Raw genomic sequence first — 13,824 nt, 5'->3', positions numbered from 1 at the left:
GTATGTCAAATACTTCCAATACATTTAGAACAACAAACCAGTTCAGAATAATCAAAATCAGTCAGCAGATAATTTGTATACTAAAAGAAAGGCAACATTTATCAGTAATAGCATGTTCAGTTATGCGAGAAAGGACAATGGTTGGAAGTTTAAACCATTTTTCAGCTTTAATAAATTAAGACATTCTTTGAAATGCAGCATAGCATGCATATACTTCAATTCACAAATGATGAAAAAGTGCCTCTATGCATATGCTATGAGTGAGATGTTAGGATTTGGGACACATCTTGATTCAAGTGACCAGTTCATGCTGTTAAACTGGATTGGAAAATGAGTCTGATTATTTGGATGGAATATTTTAAAGGCATGAATATGTAAACTTATTACATATCCAGAGTAATGATGGCAGAGTTAATCGTGTCATACCTAATTAAATGCACACTTCCAAACTAAATGAAAGGTTAGGACAGAAGCACAGTATAAAGAAACTTCTCCTTAGCGTAATATACTGAATGATCTACAGCATGAGTTCATTATTCCATATTTTGTGATCTTTTAGTGCAAGTATGTGACCTGCGGTAATGGAAGGGAGGGCGAGCCATCAAGCTATTGGAATGATTTGTGTGTAAGGTGATGGTCCCTATTTTTTACATTGTAATCTAATCAACCAGATAATAATGCTGGGAGGAAGAATAGGAAGGAAAACAAAAGGCAATTTGTCTCTCATGTATCACACATCCCACATTCTACGCAAATTAGTCTAACGACTGTTAATTAACATGCAAAGCACTATTGCTGTCTATTGCTTAGTCCTAGCATGAAAATAACAACCTTGTTAGCACTCCTCTTCCTACTACTCATTGCCTGCCTTCTGCCTCTGGCTTCTCTGTGTCCTATGATAACTGACATATCAATACTTTCCCTCATTCAGCCTCTTAACACTACCATAAGCTGAAAAGCAACCCAGAATCTAACTCAAAGTAGAGCATTCTTGAAAAGGAATCAAAATACAATTCAGAATCTTCATTGTTATTCCAATCCATTTAAGTCTTGGTAATTCTTAAGAATGAAGCATTTGCCACATCAAAGTCAATGAAAATGTTGCCACTGACTTTAAGTGGAGTTAATATTTCACTTCTAGTTCATAAGTCACCCCTATAAAGACATTCCTTTTAACATTCTCCTGATCCACTGCCATGTAACCGGAAATGTCAGATTGGGTTTTTGAGGTATTTGGGGTAGGAAGATATTGTATGAGATGACAAAGGGCAATTGTTTCAAACTGTTAAAGGGAACAGGAAGAATAAGCATTTCTCATGGGAATAGAAGGAAAATAAAACTTTCCTTCAAAGTTCCACTGACTTCAAAAATAAACAAGACAAAATCTCTACAAATAAGTGCTAACAATAGCCATGCTGCTGTGTAAGGGTAGACACTGAAAGGTTTATCCTGATGCTGGAGTTGTATTTCTGTTAAGTAAAATGAAACTTTAAAATGATCATTCTATTACTATTATAATAAAATCTTAAACATTTAGTAGGTACATTTGGACAACTAAATCTGAGATTTTTTGTAGTTTTTGAGCACTTGTAGATAACCCAGTAAAACAAAGATTCCTATCTCATTAGAAGAAGTTTTTCATGAAGGCATCCCATCCCACTCGTGAGCATGTAACAACTTCCTAATGGCAAGAACAACTATTTACCCAGAAATGTTCCAACAGAAAAGCATTTGATGTTAATGTAATCTGCTAGCTGGAATGTTTCACAGAGCTAGTGAGTTTTTAGAAAATTTAGGAGACAACGTTAAAGCTGTTCCAGGGCCACGCTGTGCAGAAAAGGAGACGCAAAGTAGTGAATGGGTGAAGGACACAAAAAAAATAGTTCAGACAGGGTTGCAGGCTGGTTTGACCAAAGGGAATGGAAGTGTCTGAATAAACTGATTAACCCATACTGGGAGCCCATTTTTTCAGTCAAGGAAACATTAACTTTCTGCTGAAAAATCAAACCTTAAAGTCCTTGGGTTTTCCCAAGGCTGGTGTCCTCTGCTGTGCTATGGCAGCATACTGCTATAAAATAAGAAATAAATACTTGGATCAGCTTAACTGAGTCCAGACTTACACCTATCCTTCTAACAGAAGATCTACATACGTTCTGCTTCCCTTGACCTGCCTTGTGCTTAGCACATCAAACTGAATCACGAAACTAACCCCCACTGGCCACAGGGAAGATCTATACAGCCTCCAATTCTCGTAGATAGCACCCTTGTAAAAATATGGCTTGACCCACTCACTGCCACTTCATGTGTGCCAAATGCTGAAAAATGTCATGTAGTCATTGTTTGGTATATGCCAAAGCCATGCCCAACACTGCTCTCAAGCTCCCCCTCGAGGTGTGCATAGCCAGCACCATTCTAATGGTGGTTACTTGGCGTTTTTGCAACATTTGGAACATACAGCCGCAGAGGAGGAGTAACCGGGCAGGGCATTTAGACAAATAGATATTTTATCTATCAGGAAATGGAGAAGTATTTTCATTATCCCAAAGCAGATAATTAAATGAGATTACAAGCTGTTTAACTCTCAGTATTTTTATTTAGCTGTTCATTCTAGGAACATGAGCTTAATTGTATATAAGTATATTTATTTAGTGCTTAATTCTAGAAACGTGAACTTAATTGTATGCAAGACGACAGAAATGTTCCATTGTAACACTTCCTCCAAAGCTAAGGAGGATTTCAGGGTTCTGCTGCCCTCCACACACGTTTAGCAAGCACAGTTTCAGATTAACTTGGGTAGGAATTTGCAGCAAAGTTAGTACAATACTGCTGTTTAAGGCAGTGATTCTCCACTGGGGTGCTCTGGCACCCTCGGGTGCCATGAGAGCCTTCCAGGGGTGCCACAGAGTGCCATGCAGTGTTAACACTGTTAACCCAGAGATTTCAAATAGGAACCCATAATGTTAAAAGCATTCTGACCTGTTGGGGTCTTTCTGAGCTCTTTGAAACAGAAGAATTGCTGCATTGTTTTTAGCATAGTCAAAAAACAAGTGAAAACTAAGAGCTGACATTTTCCTAAGGGTACCTTGAGTCTAAAAAGGTTGAGAACTAGTAGTTTAGAGAGATCTGCCACACTTTCTATTGCTCTTTAATCAGCATACCCCATCTGTTATTCCAAAACTGTGCTATTTATTCTTCTTCAATGTCATAGTTAATGTCAGCCAAAAATCATGACTCACTTTATACAGTTATTAGTTTTTACTGGTACATTCATAGCAGTGTGTTAAGTGCTTTACTAAAACTTATCTAGATGAGATCTCTCCTTCAAGGAGTAAACTATGAAAATAATACAAATGCTACTGTGGGGAACTGTACCTTCAATATGCTATACCATGAATCAGTTGGAACTGGTTATGTTATGCAGAGGTTCATGTTACACAACACTAATCAGTTACAACTAAAATCCTGAATGAAGCACACCTCACTCAGACTCATTAGTTTTAAGTAACTCTTGAACAATACAAATACTTTTATTTTCCTTGCTGTATGGTTTTAAAAGGGTGCTTCTTTTGTTTTAAGACTGTAAGAAGGATGAGAGTAGCTGAGTGTATTCCAGTTTAGGACCTGGAGGCATTTTACTGCCTTGCTTATATAACTTGAATTCCTGGCTGCTCTGTTTGCAGCTCTGGATTTAAAGATGAATACTGTTTGTATCACAGAGAGCAGAACCATCAGTACTAAATACAGTAACTGCTGTAGCTCTAAAAATAGGTCATCGCTGGGGTTATTTGGTTTAAGGGGTGAAATCTTTTAAAAATGTTCTTATTGCATACACTCTGGAACATATTTTTCCAAAGCTTGTTCATTTCCAAATTGGCCAGGACACAGCCCTAAAGTAACAGGAGATCAGAGAACAGTAAGGACAACTGAGGGAAAAACCAGAAAGTACAAGGAGCAAGTAAACAGGCCACAGAGTACTTGGAAAGTGCAATGCATCAGAAATTTGGAATTCAGAAGTTAGGAAGATCTGAATTCATGGAAGGAGGGAGGAAGGCCTTAGGGAGGGAATCAGTCTAGGGAGTATGGAGAGGGCAACTGAATCATGGAGGTGAAGAAAATCAGTGACTTGGAAACAAAAGTGCCCCCCCACCAGAAGAATTAAAAGGCTGAGACAAAGCAGACAGCAGAAGCAGAGAAGGAATTACTGGGGTGGAAATGTAAGAGTTTAGAGGACCCAAATAGCTCTGAAGAAGGCAAAGACAAGAAATCAGTGGGTCAAGAGAACATTATGGTTTGGGCCGTGTCATACACTACATTTGACTTGTATTAAATGCACTTAAAATATTAGCAACAGTCTATTCAAGCAGTAAAACAAGAGCTAAGTGCAGTCATATCATAGCAAAGTTATGATGTTTTTGCAAGAGTTATATCTCCAGATCATGTTAAGTTAACATGCGTTCAGCTATCATTGGACTATTCCACAGAGATAATATGAGCAATTTGCAATCCTCACCCAGCTGTGACAAGCCAGGGAACCCCCTGCTGTACCAAGCCTCCAGGTGAGGTGAAGAAAATCATGTGTGTCAGGAGAAAGGATCCCAGATCTTTCACTTACCAGGTTCCACTAGAATCAAGTTGGAAGCCAGGTGTCGACAGCCCGGGAGGATCCCAGAGCTGGGACCAACAATCAGCTGACTGTTGGTCCCAGCCCCACGGGGTACCACACTGGAGGCAGTTTAGGACTGAGGCAATGCCAGAGTGAGGACCCACAATCAGTGAGCTGTGCACGTTAGAGATCATAGTAAACATTACCAGGCAACTTTCTGAGAACACATTCTAACTTGAATACCGTACAGACAGAACACATACTAAATATCCCATGCCATAAGACCCTTCCTTTCTATTATTATTTAGATCAAAAACTGAAAGTACTTTAGAAAAATCAATGGGCACAGTACTAGGCCACTAGCCAGTGCAGCCTACCTACGTGCAGCCATTTATCTAACTGAAAAAAACAGAGACATTTAACAGGTAGTGGTTAATGTAATTCCACCCCATTTTAGCAATTTTAGTAAGTGGGCTCTTCAACACTGATGGATAGTTGCAGTTTTCAAAGTATTTGTAAGAGAGTAGTGCAAGCCTATACAGAGCTCATAGCTGAAGCCTGAAATTCGCCAACAAACCACAGCAACAAAACGTTTAGAGAAAGCCAGAGGTGGGGGGCAAATTTTTTTTCCAGAAATCTTTGATGGACAGTCTGTAGATACAAAACAAGTAAAAGAGTCTTAATGAACCAGTGATGTAACACAAATGCAAGTAAAATGCAAAGTAAAACTTAAGGTAAGTTTTCGCAATGATTGAGTCTAACATTTCTCTGCAATATTGCCTGTCAAACTAAGACTTTTTCAAACACTATTACACATAAACCAGTGCAGCTGGGTCGACGTTTTTAAAATCCATGTTCATTTTAAAATTATAATCAACACTTTAGAATAAATAACATCATAGATTGCATGTGACAGGAATCAGCCAATCTCATTAACAGAAATCAGAATATGTTTAAAATAAAATTAGTAACTATTTTTCCATACACAAGCATATAACTATAGGCCTGGTTCTCAGCTGGCAAAAATTAGCATTGCTGTTTTAGGATTTGGCTCTTTTTAGTCCATTCAAAATCAAAAGATAGAGAATATTAAGAGAAATTAGGGAACAATGGACCTCTTGTAGAGGTTAAAGCAAGAGAGGTCTGATAAACGATATGGTCTGAAGAGCCACATATCACAAACTTTTCAGTTTCACTAGGGTGACCCCATACTAAACCCAATACTGAATGCTTGACACAATCTTAATTTGGTAGTATGTTCATATGGTTAATCAACTATACTTAAAATTTGAGTATAATTTCTAATTGGAATTTATCTGGTTTCAGTTTCCAGGCACTGGTTCTCATTATGCCTTGCTCCACTACAGAGCTCTTTACTGTCTGATACTTTTTCTTATGTGTTCCATTCATACGCTGTGTCCTTTTAACCTTCTTTTTAATAAACTAAACACATAGGAATCTTTAAGTTTGTCACTATAAAGCATTTTCTGGAGCCCTTGGCTAATTTTGTGAGCCTCTTCTACATCCCCCCCTAGTTTTTCAATTCCTGTGTTTAAGAGGAGTGCCAGCAGTTTACCGATTATTCCAGAATCAGCCTTGCCAATGTTGCACAGAAATCAAATTACCTCCCTAATTTGTTATTCCCTTGTTTATATATCCAATAATTACAACAAACGTTTTTGCCAGGAATCATATGGGGAACTCATACTGAGCAAGTTTACATGAGACTCTTACTGCATGGTAGTCTAATAACACTGCACAATAGCATACCGGTCAAAAACTGTGCTATTAAGCTATGGTGTGGTGTTATTAGCAGGGATCCTGGTTTTCTCCAATAAATAAAAAATCCCCAATTTTTGGATTAAAAAAAGTAACCCAAAATTGACATTCTTCCATGATTAAAATGAAACGCTACTAATATATAGATAAATATAGTGGTGTTTCATTTTAATCACAGAAATTTTTTAAAATCAGATTAAAAAAAGTAACCCAAATCCCCATTTTCCCATGATTAAAATGAAACACCACTAATATATAGCTATATAATAATAGATATTTAGTAGTGTGTACACACACACACACACACACACACACACAACTAATATCTACTATTATATATCTATATCTATATATTAGTGGTGTTTCATTTTAATCACAGGAAAATGGGGATTTGGGTTACTTTTTTTAATCCAAAACTTGGGGATTTTTTTAAATCAGAGCGAACCAAGATTCCTGGTTATTAGGCTACTGCAAAGTAACCATCACAAGAAAACCATGTGCTGGCGCTACTGCACAGTAAATGTAGCTACCACATGCTCAGCTATTACTTCATTAATGAAGTATTAAGCTAAAGGCGCAATACCTATGGCACATTAATGAACATATAGACATGCCCACTGAGTTGCACAGTGACTCCCAAATCCTTTCTAGGGTCACTGCCTTCATGGAGACACTTCTGCTCTCTGTAGGTATAGTGTACATGCCTTTCTTCTAGATGTATATCTTGCGTTGGACTGTGTTAGCATGTTTTGTTGGAAGGTACCATCATTCCAAGCAATGCAGATCAATTTGCATAACAGTCTTGTCCTCAACATTTACCATCCCACAAAACATTTGTGTATGATGCAAAGATTATCCGCTCTCCTTTCAAATATTTGTCCAAGTAGAAGATGAAAAAGTTGAATAATTTTGGGCCTTATATTGATCCTTGCAGAACTCCAGAGGAATCCTCTTCAGTGATGATTCCTGATTGGCAACTTCTTTTTGAGTTCTGTCTGTTATTAATCAATTTTAAAAGTTTTATTGTCTGCTGCTTGTATTTGGTCTGATGATACTAAACAAACATCTTACAAATATCTAAGTTATAAAATCTTAGGAACTCATCAAAAACTAATCAAGCTGATTAGACAAAATAGATCTTCCATTAAATCCTGTTGACTGAAGTATTAAAGGATGTATTCCTATCCTTTAATACTTCACCAATTGCATCACATACTGGCACTCTCATTATTTGGCCTGGGATTGATGTCAGGCTAACTAGCTTATATTTACCCAGATTGTCCTGCTTCCTCTTTTATGGGTATTGGCACCTATTGCCATTCTTGCAGGTTTACGGAATCTCTTTTATATTTCAAGATGTACTAAAAAGTAACATCACCAAGCCAGAGATCTCCTCAGCCAACTTTTAGGATGTTGACCTCAGGGTAGCTGTTCTTAGGCAGCAAACCTTAAAACACCAATTTGAATGAGATACTACAGAACAAGAAATCATCCACCAACTGGATTGAGTTAAAAAGGAACTATGGTTTCTTATCCCATTACCTGGATTAGTTTTTGTGACCCCTTTGTTCCTATGGGTTTATTGTTTTTTTGCCTCTCCTAGCACTGCCCTCCTTCTTCCTCCCCCCATCCCCCTTTCTGCCTTTTGTATTCAAATCACTCTTTCTATTATAACCCTGTTCTGTGTATGTCCTTTTATACAATCTGATGAAGCGAGGTCCAGCTCATGAAAATTCATGTTACGCATCTGCAGGATTTTGGTTCTGGCTATGTTGGTCTAAGGACATAGGCAAGCAAGGTTCTTTGGGTAGATGTGATATCTTTGGTCTAATAAAAGATATTACCATCTACCCAAAGAACTTTCCTGCTATATATCTCTAATTTAGTTAGTCTATAAGATGCAAATCTACCCTTCAGTCTCTGCTTCAGAATCATATCATAATAAGAATGCATCTTCCTTCTTTTCTAATAGACATATTTATTAAATATTTCTGCCTTTTGTCATTGTGGCAGTCTCACTGCTTTTGCCCAGCAAGCCTGGCTTGGAGAAGGACACTTTGGATCGGTGGAACATTTCTACCCATCAGGTAACAGCTGGGAGGGGCTTGCCCTGCCCCTGCTCAGAGTGGGGTTGGGGTGAGGAGCTCCAGAACCTGATTGAAGACTGCGCTTTGCAGGTCTGCAGACTTCAGGGGTGGGGCTTTTGGTGTAGATAAAAGCCCAGCATGCTCAGCATGCTGGGCAGATGCAGCGAGGGACTCAAGAAGAGTGGAGCCAAGAAAAGCTGGGGAGCTCTCCCCAAGCGGGCAATAGGCCCAAGGCTCCTGAAGCCACCATTGGAGGAGCAGACTTGGGAGTGGTGCAAGACCACTCGGACTGTTGACGGCGCACAGGGAAGGTGTGTGGAGACCCAGCCCTGGGAGCGCCGTGGTGGCCCAAGCCTGCAACCCCGACATGTAGCTGGACATCACAGTGCGCATTTTGGCACATGGAGTTTGGGCTCTGGGAGCTGCAAATGGTGGCTTGAGCTGGCAACCCCAGAGGGCCAGTGGGCCACACAGTGCATGGGGCAGTGCACAGGCCCAAGCCTTGGGAGCTGTGGCAGGGCAGGTCAGGCATCATTGTGAGTAACCCCGGCAGGTGACTGGGCAGGGAGATAAGCAAGCTGCACACAAGAGAGCAGAGCCAGAGAGCAACAGAGGCTGCTTGGGTTAGCCACCCAGTGTAAGGATGGACAGCCAGAGCCTGAAGGGCCTAGCCCACGTTAGAAGAGCCCTCAGTGCTAAGCCAGGGCATGAGGAAATAGTAGTGCTGCAGCATGAGGCCCAGCACCCAGAAGCCAACAGCAGTGGTGCAGCAGCTGAGAGGAGCTGAGCCCTCGGTGCCCAGAGCGGGGCACAGGGTGGGGAGGAGCCCAGCAGCACAGGAGAGGTTTGGAGAGACGCTCCAGCAGACAAAACCCCATCAAGCTACACCCTAACCACGGCCACCTGAGGGAGCGTGAGCCATTGGGCTCTTGGATCCCACAGGGGAAAGACTTTTGGGGCAGGCAAACCCAGAGAAGGGGCTGGGTGAACAGCCCCCCAGCCTAGTCAAGGCCTTAAGGGCAGGGGCCCCTGGTGCTTTCTGGACACCCCTCCCCCACCCTTAGGGACCCCTTTGGAAGGAGGACTATCTCTTGCCATGGGTCAGGGACTGTATTAAGGAATAGATGTTATTAAGGTTGTTTATGTTTGCACCTTATATTTTGTAATTGAAATGTTGTATTGTGATGTTGTATTGTGTTGATGCTGCCGAAATTGTTTTATTGTGATGGGTAAATAGTGTTATCATAGGACAGAGTAATTTTTTAAAAGCACCCTGTTCGTTTCTTGGAATGCTAAGTCCTCTAATTAGGTAGGGCTCCATTTGATGCCCATCTTTCTGCATTAAAGAAAGAGGGAACTGTTCCTCTGTCAGGGTAAAAAAACATTTCCACACTTGTACTTTGCATGACCCTTTAACTGAGTACAGGTTCCCCACTGTAGGGTGGGGAAGCTGTGGGTTTATTGTGGATATATTGTTTTCTTTGGGGGTTGTGGTTGGGAGTGATTTTCCCACAGTGTTATTTAGGGTTTGACCTTGGTTATTGGTTAATGTTCACTGTGTAAATATATGTATGATATTTAGTTTTATGATTATGTATATTATAATTCAATAAACTGTAAATAGTTAAGAGCATTGACATGGGGTTGACTCTATAGAGGAAACAGGGACCTGCACTCAAAATCACTGGTTTCCTTCTCTCAGCACTGTCGCCTGCCTCATCTATCCCTTCCAACTGAAGACGGGCGTTCCCACGTTACATCATCATTACTGACAATTTTACCATCCTCATCTAGTAATATGCTGCTACCATTACTAGGATTTCTTTTGTACCTAAATGTTTCCCACATAACATTTCAGCCATAGAAATAGGGTTGATTTTCTATCAGCTGTCTATCCTTCCAGATCATGGTGTATGCGTGAGAGGTCATCCAGACTTTCGACATATATGCCTAGGCAGGAATTTGGAGGACTGGAGACTGCTCAGACCTTTCATCCCCCCTTTTGGCCAGTGAGACAGAATTCAAAGACCAGACTGAATTGAGGCATTTAGTGCCTCCATAGCTGTAGTTGTATAAGCATTGGGGAATGAAGCCCAGGTCTTTTATGTGGCCAACAAGGAGTCTACCACTGCACCACAGGGGACTCCAGAAGAAAAAGAGGGCTATACCAGGAATAATGATACTTCAGTTGAAGAGATTTGAAGATGCCAGACCAACTAACAGCTGCCATTTCAGGAACCTCTGACCAAATTCAGGGGGAAACTGTACTGAAAGCTAAGGAAAGCCTCCGTTGGGAATACACTGGACCAAAACTTTTGTCTGTAAAGGAAACTGTACATGTAAGAACAATCTTTCAGCCCCCTCCCACTCAAGGTTGATTTCACATGTGGTTTATAACATACATTTCAAGCATTCTCTCCTAATCTCAGATCATGAAATAACCACAACTAAAAGATGTCCTGGTCTTATATAACACACTGTAAAAGACTCACAATACCAGTAACCATATAAAGCCATATTTATGTCTTGGACTTAAGGTTGTGGTAAGGTTCACTAAAAATTATGCCTTTTACTGCAATGGAAAATTGCCTTTTAAAAATCACATTGAACACTGGTTGGTGTTTAAACCTAGACTGGAGAAGTGATTTATACCACCTACCGGCAAGCTGACTCCTTCTGAAAAGGCCTCAGCCATGCAATGAATGATGAAATCAGACATCATAAGTTACAGGATGAAAAAGAGCATCTTATTTAACCCTGCCTATTAAGTTAAAAATACAGAACATTTTTTTAAGTGGGTGGAATTGTCTTTTCTACAAGGAATCCAGATTTTACCGCTACCCCTCAATAAAGGAGATGCTTCTCCTAGCAAATGACATTTGAAAAGGAAATAAAAGGGAAAAATAAAGATCAGATTACAGTGGAAGATGTTGACCTCCAGTGAGTTTTTCCAAAACCTTTGTAAGGAAAACCCTTTCCATTGTGTAGAAATAATTAATTGACCTTTCCATTTCTTTGGCTACCAGTCTGCAGAACACATAATCTCCAAGGCTTACCTTTAGAATGGACCAAATTAACAACTGCATCTTTTTATCAGGAAAGGCATTTAAAAAAAACAACCAGCTACATAAAAACAAACTATGAATTGTCCCAAAATCTTAAATTAACAATTTTTACTGCAAGTCAGTTTTCTGCTTGTTCTATCTAAATTACAACTGTATTAAAACTTCAAGTAACAGAGGAAGACAATACATATACACACATACATACACATATATCTTCATATGCATTTAGACGTGTATATATACACATACATATGAATATTGGTTGCTAAACCCTTGTAAAGCAATTAATTGAGGCACATGTGGTATTCTCCATATTATATACTGTACACACCACAGTAATGATATCTACAGTTCCAAAGGTAAGATTACAAAGATTTTTCATGAGATATATTTTTCTGGCTAATCTAGATAGGGTTTAAAATGAAGAGCTGCAATTCAGAGGAAGCTAGTAGTGTAGCTCCATACAAGGGGTCAGAAGCCTTTAGCTGCTGCAGGCCACAGCTTACAACCCAGCTGTTGCTGCAAGCCAGAATTTGCTTGGAGCAGCTGGTAGACAGATTTCCAGTCCCTCTGGAGCAAAAGTAAACTCAAATGCTGTGGAGGAGTGGAGGGGCAGCATGGCGCACCTCTGTGAATCTGATCCACGATATTGGATTGGACCTCCATGGGTCAGATTTGGCCTACGGGCTATAGGCTGCCGACCCCTGCTTTAGACCAACACTATAGCTCCTCAGACTGAGATACAAAGCTGAACCTTCATCCCCTTTTCTGGGTATATAAAATAGAATAGTACTTTCAAACAACAACCTGCTGAGAGAGCTAAATTAGTGGTGCCCAGTTCATCCAGTGCACAGGGCAGGTCTGTGGGCTGGTATGCATAGCCAAGTGACCCAGCCTGCAGGACTCCCCACAGGTCTGGAAATTGGATGGCACAAAACAGCAGCAGTATAAATTCTGGGAGCTTCAGCAATTAACTCTGCCACTGCTCCACAACCGCCAAATTTTGGGACCCATGGGGAGCCCGCATGAGCCAGAAGACACAGCTCCCTGGACCGTATCTTAATTACCCCTGAGCCAGATAATCCAGAAAGTTGGATACCAGTCCTGATGGAAAAAAAGCAAAGAAAGAAATGAAACCTACTGTGTCATGCATTAATCTGACTGGACCATTGCCATTTACTAAGTAAAAGTTGGACTCAAAAGCCAAAAATTCTCACATACCAACATACCAATCATATCCAGGCCTTGCTACAATTGCACACTACTAAACAACCCATCCTGTAAACTGATATAGGTTTTCCCATTCCTTTGATACCATCATCTACTTGTGGTAAAACAGAAGGCTTGTAGGAACTTTAGGTGGTGCCTTATACATATTTCATCATGCTCATTGCCAGCAACTAGTTTTATTTTATTAGCTTTTCTAATGTTTTCAATGTTACAGGGCACACATTTACTGAAATGTCTGAATGTTGGCTTTTGGGAAATTTTCAAAACTAGCTACCTATCGTTGGAATTCTCAAGGAATCTTAAGGAATTGCATGAACCTGAGGTAGCAAAATTGAGCTTCTCTGGAAATCTCTGTCCAGGGTGCACCTTCAGAGTGGGCATATCTACACAAAACACTATGGCAATGTAGCATCAGTGGAAAAAACTGCAACAGCACAGCTATGTCGCTGTAGCAACTTACTCCCTCACTATAGCGCATACTTACAGTGAAGTAGTGGCTAAAAGTAACCGTGCGCTGCCAACATAGTGCAGTAATGGCTGTTACTGCACCCCACTTGGAGATACTAAAGCAAGTACTAAATGAGGGTGCAGTAACAATGGCACCATAGGGGCACGTGTAAACGTGCCCAGAGTGCACAAAAAGGAGAGCACATAACTGTACATGCAAAATGTGGCATTTCACATGAACAGTACATATTAACATATGCAACTGACTGGACATGATATCAGTATCTTGTGCCTACGTGTATTGTGGATGCCTATTTTTTCAACATGCTGTAATTTTTCCTTTCTAATTAATAGGATGATAAATGTAACATGAAGTATTTTGCTTCTGTCTGCAGCTATCATAAGAGATACCACAGTGTATATTATATGCGATTAAAAAACACTGAGAATGAAGGGCCCTATAAGAACGCTCACATCCAGAAAATGCGATTTTCTGTTCAGCTGCCATTGCCTAAAATGTGTTTCCAAGGGTGATGCTGACTGGAGGAAAAGCAATTTGTACAGAAGAGTTCACTGCTTTCATAGTTTCATAGTTTCTAGGGTCGGAAGGGAC

At 40.2% G+C, this 13,824-nt stretch overlaps 1 protein-coding gene across 1 annotated transcript in view; it reads right to left on the bottom strand.

The window, feature by feature from the left end:
• The window catches only part of ITGA9 (integrin subunit alpha 9), a 456,855-nt gene that overhangs the window by 250,295 nt on the left and 192,736 nt on the right, over positions 1-13,824 (bottom strand). The window lies entirely within an intron of this gene.

The sequence above is a fragment of the Gavialis gangeticus genome, unplaced genomic scaffold, assembly GCF_001723915.1.
Source record: "Gavialis gangeticus isolate Ggan-Ray unplaced genomic scaffold, GavGan_comp1, whole genome shotgun sequence".
Lineage (NCBI taxonomy): Eukaryota > Metazoa > Chordata > Crocodylia > Gavialidae > Gavialis > Gavialis gangeticus.
This window is presented reverse-complemented; position numbering and strand designations above follow the sequence as displayed.